Here is an 11,149-nt window from a genome sequence, read left to right as displayed (position 1 = left end):
GGTATGCGACTCTGCGATCCCGTGGGACTGTGTCTCCTACCAGGCTCCTCTGTCCATGGGATTTTCCAAGTAAGAGTGCTGGAATGTGTTGCTATTTCCTTCCCCAGGGGATCTTCCCGACCCAGGGACTGAACACAGGTCTCCTGGATTGCAGGCAGATCTCTTACCATCTGAGCCACCAGGGAAGCCAAGCCTAACCTGTTTGTATTTGCGATCTTAGTTAGATTTAATGTGTGCTTGGGTTTCCTATTCAAGACTACAGATTCTTCTTGGACAAATAACTGTGTCACATAGCACTTTGGTGCCTCTTTCAGCCCCAAGCGCAATACTGAACACGTAATAAAGATTGGTTAAATTTTTCAAGTATCAGTATCAGAAAATACACATTGTGACATTTCAACTTAATATTGATGGGGCCTGTTTTCCTGTAATATCCCGGAAAGGACGGCAAAATAATAAGATCTTGTAAGATAAATATGTCTGAAATTTAGAGGCTGCCAAGAAGTTGTTAAGTACAGTCCTGTGGGGTGGGAGAGAACTATGATACATCTACCTTGTAGAAGGATGCCACATAAAAATGATGTTTCATTGCTACCTTTTTTTTTTCTTTTTTTCAGAAAGTACGTGTTGTATCCTAACCTGCTATCTCAGGGGTGCTTGCTGCCATCATGGGAAACCAGCTCGCTGGCATTGCTCCCTCCCAGATCCTTTCTGTGGAGAGTTATTTCTCAGACATCCATGACTTTGAATATGATAAGAGTCTGGAGGCTGCCAGAAGTTGTTAAGTACAGTCCTGTGGGGTGGGAGAGAACTATGATACATCTACCTTGTAGAAGGATGCCACATAAAAAATGAATGTTTCATTGCTACCTTTTTTTTTTTCTTTTTTTCAGAAGTACGTGTTGTATCCTAACCTGCTGTTCTCAGGGGTGCTTGCTGCCATCATGGGAAACCAGCTCGCTGGCATTGCTCCCTCCCAGATCCTTTCTGTGCAGAGTTATTTCTCAGACATCCATGACTTTGAATATGATAAGAGTCTGGGGGAGTACTCGTTCTTTAAAGTTGCTCGAGCGAAGCACCGAGAAGGCTTGGTGGTTGTGAAGGTCTTTGCAATTCAGGATCCCACGTTGCCTCTCACCAGCTATAAACAAGAGCTGGAGGAACTGAAAATCAGGCTTCATTCTGCCCAGAACTGTCTGCCTTTCCAGAAAGCTGCCGAAAAAGCATCTGAGAAGGCAGCCATGCTCTTCAGGCAGTACGTTGCGAGACAACCTCTACGACCGCATCAGCACCCTCCGTTCTTAAATAACATTGAGAAGCGCTGGATCGCTTTCCAGATCCTCACAGCTGTGGACCAAGCGCACAAGTCCGGCGTCCGTCATGGGGACATCAAGACGGAGAAGTGATGGTCACCAGTTGGAACTGGGTTCTTCTAACGGATTTTGCCAGTTTCAAGCCCACTTACCTTCCAGAGGACAACCCGGCAGATTTCAACTATTTTTTTGACACTTCACGGAGGAGAACTTGTTACATTGCTCCTGAATTTGAAATTTATGGTGGATTGTTTGCCACAGAGTTAGAATATATGAGAGATCCTTCAACTCCACTTGTAGACTTAAACAGCAATCAGAGAACAAGAGGAGAATTGAAGCGAGCAATGGATATCTTTTGAGCAGGTATTTGAGTTGGTCAGCTTTGCTAAGGTGGGAATGAATGTGCATTTATTTTAACTGTTGAATACAGAAATTAACTTTTTGGTAAATCCACCTACTCTTCAGACAGATGCATTATTTCATTGGATGTGTTTTAAGTAGCTAGAATATGCAGAGAGTGATCCGCTTATTCAGATGTTTAAGGAATATCTGAATTCTTCTGTATGGGTCAGGCACTGTCTTAAGTGAGAGAGATGAATAGTTACATTTCTCTTTTCAAGGTGCTTGCCCTTTAAATGAAGAGATTGATATTGGTGAGATTTCGGTGCACTGCTTTTTGCTGTGGTGGTGATATGCTTAGGGTACTGTTACAGGAACATATGGATACTTAAATGAGTGTTTGGTGGTGATGGGTAGAGAAGCAGAATCAGGAAAGGAATCTTGGTTGGAAGGATGATATTTACGCTGAGACCTGAAAGGTGATTATGGCTCAGATGCTGAGTTGTGGTCGACTCTTTGCGACCCCATGGAGTGCATCACCCCAGGCTTCCCTGTCCTTCCCCCAGCTCCCAGAGTTTACCCAAACTCATGTCCATTGAGTCGGTGATGCCATCCAACCATCTCATCCTCTGCTGCCCTCTTCTGTTTCCTCCAATCTTTGCTAGAAACAGGGTCTTTAGCACTGATTTGGCTCTTCCATCAGGTAGCCAAAGTATTGGAGCTTCAGCCTCAGCATTAGTCCTTCAAGTGAATATTCAGGGTTGATTTTTCCTTTAGGACTGACTGGTTTGATCTCCTTACTGTGCAAGGGACAGCACCACAGTTCAAAAGCATCAGTTGTTTGGCACCCAGCCTTTATGGTCCAACTCTTACATCCACACATGACTACTCGAAAAACCATAGCTTTGACTATACACACCTTTGTGGGCAAAGTAGTAGTTGCTTTTTTATGCATTGTCTAGGTTTGTTGTAGCTTTTCTTCCAAGGAGCAAGCATCTTTTAATTTCATGGCTGCAGTCATTATCCACAGTGATTTTGGAGCCCAAGGAAATCTGTCACTGGTTCCACTTTTTCCCCACCTGTTTGCCATGAAGTGTTGGGCTTGGATGCCGTGATCTTAGCTTTTGAGTGTTGAGTTTTAAGACGTTTTTTTCACTCTCTTTCACCCTCGTGAAGAGGCCCTTTAGTTCCTCTTCACTTTCTGCTATTAGAGTTGTATCATCTGCATATCTGAGGTTGTTGATATTTCTCCCGGCTATCTTGATTCCACCCTGTGGTTCATTCAGCCTAGCACTTCGCAAGATGTACTTTGCATAGAAATTAAATATGCATGGTGACAATATAACAACCTTGATTTACTCCTTTCCCAATTTTGAACCAGTCCGATGTTTCATGTCTGATTCTAACTGTTTTTTCTTGATCTGCATCCAGGTTTCTCAGGACACAGGTAAGGTGATCTGGTATCTCTTGAAGAATTTTTCCACAGTTCGTTGGGATCCACACAGTCAAAGGCTTTTGTGTAGTCAGTGAAACGATGTTTTTTTGGAATTTCCTTGCTTTCTCTGTGATCCAGTGGATGTTGGTAATTTGATCTCTGGTTCCTCTGCCTTTTCTAAATCTAGCTTGTACATCTGGAAATTCTTGGTTCACGTACTGCTAAAGCATAAGTTGAGGGATTTTGAGCGTTACCTTGCTGGCATGTGAAATGAGTGCAGTGGTTCGGTAGTTTAAACATTCTTTGGCAATGCTCTTCTTTGGAGTGAAAACTAACCTTTTCCAGTCCTGTGATCACTGCTGAGTTTTCCAACTTTGCTGGCATATTGAGTGCAGCACTTTCACAGTATCATCTCCTAGGGCTTGAAATAGCTCAGCTGGAATTCCGTCACCTCCACTAGCTTTGTTCATAGTAATGCTTCCTAAGGTCCACGTGACTTCACAGTTGAGGATATCTGACTCTAGATGAGTGATCACACCGTCATAGTTCTCTGGGTCATTAAGACCTTCTTTGTACAGTTCTTCTGTGTATTCTTGCCGCCTCTTCTTAATCTCTTCTGCTTCTGTTAGGTTCCTACTGTACCTGTCCTTGCATGACATATTTCCTTGGTATCTCCAGTTTTCTTGAGAGGTCTCTAGTCTTTCCCATTCTATTGTTTTCCTCTGTTTCTTTGCACTGTTCATGTAAGAAGGCTTGTGATTAGATTCACATTATTCATTCTCAGGCCCTCTGTGTAGGTGATGATGTTTTCATACTATGTTATCTGGAGCAAATGGTATGTAATGGTGATGTTTATTTTGATCATGTGGTCAAATGCTTGCCCACTTTCTCCTTTCTGTAGTTACTTGTTGTTTTTGTTTTTAATCCCTTGCAATTAGTAAAGCGACCTGTGGAAGAAACTTTTAACACCGTGCTAGTATCCTGCCAGTTGTCACGATTTCCTCTTTGATTTAGCATCTGTTGATCATTCTTGTCTTCTTTGATCTTTACTGTGATGGTTGCAAAATGATGATCTTCCGATTCCAGCACCTTCCACCATAGGCCTTCAGCATTCTATGTGCACAAGTATCCTCTCTTTCCCCTAACTTGTTTATTATTGTTGGTATGGACTCTTCTGGAGAAGGCAGTGACACCCCACTCCAGTACTCTTGCCTGGAAAATCCCATGGGCGGAGGAGCCTGGTAGGCTACAGTCCATGGGGTTGCAAAGAGTCGGACACAACTGAGCAAATTCACTACTACTACTATGGACTCTTCAGTTCGTACCTGCAGTTTGTAGGTAGGTAGGTGATATTACCTGCAGGTAATATTCTTTGTAGGATTTTTATATCAGGGATATTAATGTTTAGTTTTCTTTAATTATGATCCTTTTGTGTAGTTTGCTACTAGGGTAAGATTGGCCTCATAGAATAACTTGGAAAGTGTTTCTCCTCTGTGTTTTGTTAGGACTTGTTAAGGATGGCTGTTAATTATTTTAATGTTTGGCAGAATTCACTTGTTTAGCTGGCTTAGGTTTCTCTTTGTGGGAGATTTTTAATTACTAATCCCATCACTCTTTAAGGTCTATTCAGATTTTCTTTGAAGTCACCTTTGGTCATCTTTATCTTTTTAGGAATCTGTCCATTTCATTTAGTTTGTCTTAATTTTTGGCAGGCATACATTTGTTTAAATTATTCCCTTAAAATTCTTTTTATTTCTGTGAGGTTGGTAGTCATGTCCCCTTTTTCCTACCTGATTTTAGTAGTTTGAGTCATCTCAGTAAAAGTTTGTCAGTTGTGTTGAGATTTTCAGTGCACAAGCTTTTGGTTTTGGTAACATTCTCTAGTGTATTTTATACCTTATTGCATAAATTTTCTCTCCAATTTCTGGTTTTCCTTTCCTTCTTTTCCCTTTGGTTTTAGTTTGTTTCTCAAGGTTAAGATTAAGTTATTGTTTTGAGCTCTTTTGCAAGTTAGGTGTTTATCGTTTACATCTTCTCCAAATGCTGCCTTGGTTGCATACCATACGTTTTTGTGTATTGCTTTCATTTTCATGCATCTCAAAGTATTTCGTAAGTTTTCTTGATCATTGATTATTTATGAATACATTGTTTCATTCTACATATTTGTGAATTTTTCAGATTTCTGATACTGATTTATTTCATTCCATTGTGTTTGAAGGACATAATTTCTATGATTTCAGTCCTTTAAAACTCTTGAAGCTTGTTTTATGGTCCAGCATATGGTTTCATCTGAGAGTGTGCCACATGTGCTTGAGAAGAAATTTGTATTCTGTTAGATGGAGCGAGTGTTCCTTTGATATCCGTTAGATCTAGTTGATGGTATTGTTCAGTTCTTCTGTTTTCTTTTTGCTTTGGTGTTCTTAATAGCCATTTTTAGTTTTTTTTTAAATTATAAAACTTGATACTATATGAATAGAAATTAAGAAATTTATTGAGTTTTTATTATATATCAGGAACTGTCTTAGTTGCTAGAGATTTTTTAGTGAACAAAATAGACAAAAATCCCTATGGAGTTTACATTCTCGTGGGTATATGGATAGTAAAGAAATACATGCATAAAATATAAAATGTGGTGTTTGGTGTTGTTGGGAGAGGATTTTGCTATGTGTTGAGGGTGGGGTAGTTGTGTTGGGCGCTTGCAGTTTTCAACTGGGCAGTCACGAAATGCCACACTGCTAAGATGACATTTGATTCAAGACCTGAAAGAGGTTTAGGTGTAAACCATGAAGATTCTCGATGGAGTCACACCCCAGGCAGAGGGACTGGCACATGCAAAGCTGTGGCTCAGGTTGTTCAAAAATCTTCTTAAAACTTGTTAAATGTGTGTCAGATAATGATTCGGTGAAACTGCTCTGTCTTTTTGGGAATGTAGATACTTTATTTCTTGTTTGAAGATTATTTAAGTGCACTATGAAGGGTATCTCTTTTCCCCCTTTAATCTTACAACCACACTTCTTAGCACTTCCCATTTTATAATTGTGTTTGCTGGTTTACTTTCTCTCTTCTAGAATAAGAGCTTCCTGAGGGCAGAGATTTTATCTGTTTCGTGCACTGTTAAAGTCTAGTGTGTGGTAGGCACCTGATAACTCTTTGTTTAATGGTTAGTGAGCGAGTTGTCAGATATGACTTCTCAGTAGTTTCTTATGAACTTAATGTCTATAAATTCATAATAAAAACTCTATTATGACTTTCAATCTATCCTTATCTCTCTTAATATATGTGTATATGTAATGCATGTGTAGTACATTTGTTTTAAACTAGAAAACAAAGAAGTAGTTTGATTTAATTTTTTAAGGAGAAAAATTAAGTAGGCCTCTTTTGACTTCATTCTTTTGTAAACTGATGATTCACTGGTAGACATTTTTTCTGCCTTGCTTGATTGTAGTTGTATGTTCCATTAAAGAAGTTATGTATCTTGAGTTTCATGAATTCTCTGAATTTTGATTTGTATTAAGAATCTGTTGCCTTTCAGTTTTAATGGAATTATTTCCTGCTGTTTTCCAGGTTGTGTGATCGCTGAGCTTTTTACAGAAGGCGTGCCTCTGTTTGATCTCTCTCAACTTTTGGCCTATAGAAATGGGCAGTTTTTCCCTGAGCAGGTGCTGAGTAAAATTGAAGATCGCAGTATAAGAGAATTGGTAACTGCTGCAAATATTTACCATAATGTTTTAAATAGAATTATATTCTCCCTTCGGTATTAGTTCTCTGGAAGGTTTTGAATTTGGGACAAGCACTAAAGCCCCATAGACTAATATAAGCCTCCTATCGTTTTTAGTTTGTTTGGCAGAAATGTATAATTTTCTCCCCTTCTTAGACACAGAGCTCATTTGACTTTATATAACAAATACACACACACCCCTTTCCATTAGAATCCTAACTCTGCTTTGGACAGATTTGGAAGGAAATAAGGAGGTGCTTGGGCATTAGAGAGGATGTCCAAGATAGAGCTTGCTGGTAAGTAATAAAGAGGATAAATATGTAAAATGAGGAGACAGGAGAATCAGCTTGAGTGTAGTACAGCAGTATAGGGGCATTTCATATAGAAGCAGCTGGCTTTGTAGACGTTCCTTGACTCTGAGGGCAGTTCTGGCAGTGGGGCTGTTGAATCACCCGTTAGTATAGCAGATCAGATGTGAGGAATTCTGGGAGGTCATGTCAGCCGTATATATCCACACTGCTGTTTGAGGGGATTTTTTTTACGGCATTTACTATAGTAACTGATGCATCTGATGATGACTGTGAGCCACTGAAAGGTTATGGTATATTTAAAATATTCTTTAGTAAGGTAGGGAACCCTGCATTTTGATTTCTTTTAAAAATGGCAAATATTAAAAAGTAAGATGCTCCAGAGGAAGCCAGTTTAGCTCACATCCAGTGAACAGTAGACTGGCTTTAGGAGCTGGCATACCTGTCTGTTCTCAGGGTGGTGCCCATTATCATGTTGGCTAAGTAACTTTATGAATTTGGGCCAACCTTTTCTTAGCTGTAGAAGGAATGAATTTGAGTGCTTTTAAAGACTTGATCCTCTTTATGTGTCTGGACCATCTAGAGTACATTACTACGTGATTTCGTCTTGCTTTATAGGGTGATGAGAGAGTCACATTTTACTCAGTAGTGAGGTTCTGAAAGTAGTTTGAAAGGTGAAGATTGGAAAGAGTCAGTATGACCTCAGAATCCCTTTAAATCACGTGTAAGTTGGTGTTGTAGCTTTGGTCTGATTTAATTTGCTTTTCTCAAATCTGTGTTTTATTCCCATTTTCCCCTTGGTGTAGGTAACTCAGATGATTCACCGTGAACCAGATAAACGTTTAGAGGCAGAAGATTACTTAAAGCAGCAACGTGGCAATGCCTTTCCTGAAATAGTCTATACTTTTCTTCAGCCTTATATGGCCCAGTTTGCCAAAGAAACATTTCTTTCTGCAGATGAGCGTATTCTGGTTATAAGGAAGGATTTGGACAACATCATTCACAATCTCTGTGGACACGATCTGCTGGAGAAAGCGGATGGAGAGCCCAAGGAGAATGGGCTGGTTATCTTGGTGTCAGTTATAACGTCCTGCCTGCAGACCCTGAAATACTGCGACTCCAAGCTTGCCGCTTTGGAACTTATTCTCCATTTGGCCCAAGATTAAGTGTAGAAATTCTTTTGGATCGTATTACACCTTATCTTTTGCATTTCAGCAATGACTCTGTTCCCAGAGTAAGGGCCGAAGCCTTGAGGACATTGACTAAAGTTCTTGCTCTGGTGAAGGAGGTTCCTCGCAACGATGTCAACATTTACCCAGAGTACATCCTGCCAGGCATAGCCCACTTGGCCAGGATGACGCCACAATCGTCAGGCTAGCCTATGCTGGTAAGAGCTTATTATCCCAGTAAATGACCACTGACATCTGAAATTAGTGACCGTAATACCTCTTGTTTCTCTGATATTTTGGAAATTCCAAAGATAACCTTGAACTTTCATCCTTGAATTATTTGTGTACATTTTGGTATAATTTATAGCTGATCTGTTCATGAAACTCAAGCTTTGTGTGTACTCTGATTATTTGAAGTGATCAGAATTATTAAGTAAAAATATATAGCACAGAATTTTATGATTGTACTGGGAGTAGTCATCTCACATGCTAGTAAAGTAATGCTCAAAGTTCTCCAAGCCAGACTTTAGCAATACGTGAACCGTGAACTCCCTGATGTTCAAGCTGGTTTTAGAAAAGGCAGAGGAACCAGAGATCAAATTGCCAACATCCGCTGGATCATGGAAAAAGGAAGAGAGTTCCAGAAAAACATCTATTTCTGCTTTATTGACTATCCCAAAGCCTTTGACTGTGTGGATCACAAGAAACCGTGGAAAATTCTGAAAGAGATGGGAATACCAGAACACCTAACCTGCCTCTTGAGAAATCTGTATGCAGGCCAGGAAGCAACAGTTAGAACTGCACATGGAACAACAGACTGGTTCCAAATAGGAAAAGGAGCACGTTAAGGCTGTATATTGTCACCCTGCTTATTTAACTTCTATGCAGAGTACATCATGAGAAACGCTGGGCTGGAAGAAGAACAAGCTGGAATCAAGATTGCCGGGAGAAATATCAGACACCTCAGATATGCAGATGACACCACCCTTATGGCAGAAAGTGAAGAGGAGCTAAAAAGCCTCTTGATGAAAGTGAAAGAGGAGAGCGAAAAAGTTGGCTTAAAGCTCAACATTCAGAAAACGAAGATCATGGCATCTGGTCCCATCACTTCATGGGAAACAGATGGGGAAACAGTAGAAACAGTGTCAGACTTTTTTGGGGGGGCTGGAAAATCACTGCAGATGGTGACTGTAGCCATGAAATTAAAAGACGCTTACTCCTTGGAAGAAAAGTTATGACCAACCCAGATAGTATATTCAAAAGCAGAGACATTACTTTGCCGACTAAGGTCCGTCTAGTCAAGGCTATGGGTTTTCCTGTGGTCATGTATGGATGTGAGAGTTGGACTGTGAAGAAGGCTGAGCACCAAAGAATTGATGGTTTTGAACTGTGGTGTTGGAGAGAACTCTTGAGGGTCCCTTTGACTGCAAGGAGATTCAACCAGTCCATTCTGAAGGAGATCAGCCCTGGGATTTCTTTGGAAGGATTGATGCTAAAGTTGAAACTCCAGTACTTTGGACACCTCATGCGAAGAGTTGACTCATTGGAAAAGACTGTGATGCTGGGAGGGACTGGGGGCAGGAGGAGAAGGGGACGACCCAGGATGAGATGGCTGGATGGCATCACGGACTCGATGGACGTGAGTCTGAGTGAACTCCGGGAGATGGTGATGGACAGAGAGGCGTGGCGTTCTGCGATTCATGGGGTCCCAAAGATTCGGACACGACTGAGCAACTGAACTGAACTGAACTGAACTGGGAGTATTAACATTAATTTGGAGTACGAGGTTTACAAGTATGTGCTTCTGATCTAGTGTCTTTAGATCTTTCTGAAGTTTCTCTGAACAGATATGTTTGCTTGAATATTAGCATTAGGTATAACAGTCTATTGCTGTTGAAAAAATTAATTTTCCTCGGTAGTTTGGTGTTGAAAGGTCCTAACCTGTTAGGTTACTGAATTTGAAGGTGCTTTCAGTTACTATGGGAAATAGACGGGGTAACAGTGGAAACAGTGTCAGACTTTATTTTTTTGCTCTCCAAAATCACTGCAGATGGTGACTGCAGCCATGAAATTACAAGATGCTTACTCCTTGAAAGAAAAGTTACGACCAACCTAGATAGTATATTCAAAAGCAGAGCCATTACTTTTCCGCCTAAGGTCCGTCAAGTCAAGGCTATGGTTTTCCAGTAGTCATTATGGATGTGAGAGTCGGACTGTGAAGAAGGCTGAGCGCCGAAGAATTGATGCTTTTGAACTGTGGTGTTGGAGAAAACTCTTGAGAGTCCTTGGACTGCAAGGAGATCCAACTAGTCCATTCTGAAGGAGATCAGCCCTGGGATTTCTTGGAAGGAATGATGCTGAAGTTGAAACTCCAGTACTTTGGCCACCTGATGCGAAGAGTTGACTCATTGGAAGAGACCTGATGCTGGAAGGGATTGGGGGCAGGAGGAGAAGGGGACGGACAGAGGATGAGATGGCTGGATGGCATCATGGACTCGATGGACGTGAGGCTGAGTGAACTCTGCGGGTTGGTGATGGACAAGGAGGCCTGGCGTGCTGCAGTTCATGTCGTCGTAAAGAGTTGGACACAACTGAGTGACTAAACTTAACTGAATGTTGATATTTCAATATAATATTGAAAAATTCAGCTGTTCAAGCATCAACTTAATTGCAAGTGAATCAAATAAAATGAAGAAAAAGGCTATGGTTTTTAAAATCAGGTTGTGTTTTTTAGACTATTATGAGCTATTTTTGCCCAGTGTGTCTTAGTCTTTCTCAGTTGTAGTGAATAGGTAAGATTCTGATGTGTAGGTATTATATTAATATATCATATTTACATTCATTTACTAGCAGTCATAGCATAAAAA

General features: G+C 40.6%; 1 pseudogene; it reads left to right on the top strand.

Annotated features, from left to right (window-relative positions):
* Positions 1–928: 928 nt before the first annotated feature.
* LOC108634858 lies at positions 929–8,500 on the top strand (annotated as a pseudogene).
* Positions 8,501–11,149: the final 2,649 nt, after the last annotated feature.

The sequence above is a fragment of the Capra hircus genome, unplaced genomic scaffold (assembly GCF_001704415.2).
Source record: "Capra hircus breed San Clemente unplaced genomic scaffold, ASM170441v1, whole genome shotgun sequence".
NCBI classification, from domain to species: Eukaryota; Metazoa; Chordata; class Mammalia; order Artiodactyla; family Bovidae; genus Capra; species Capra hircus.
The sequence above is the reverse complement of the archived record's forward strand: the minus strand, read 5'-3'. Positions and strand labels throughout refer to the sequence as shown.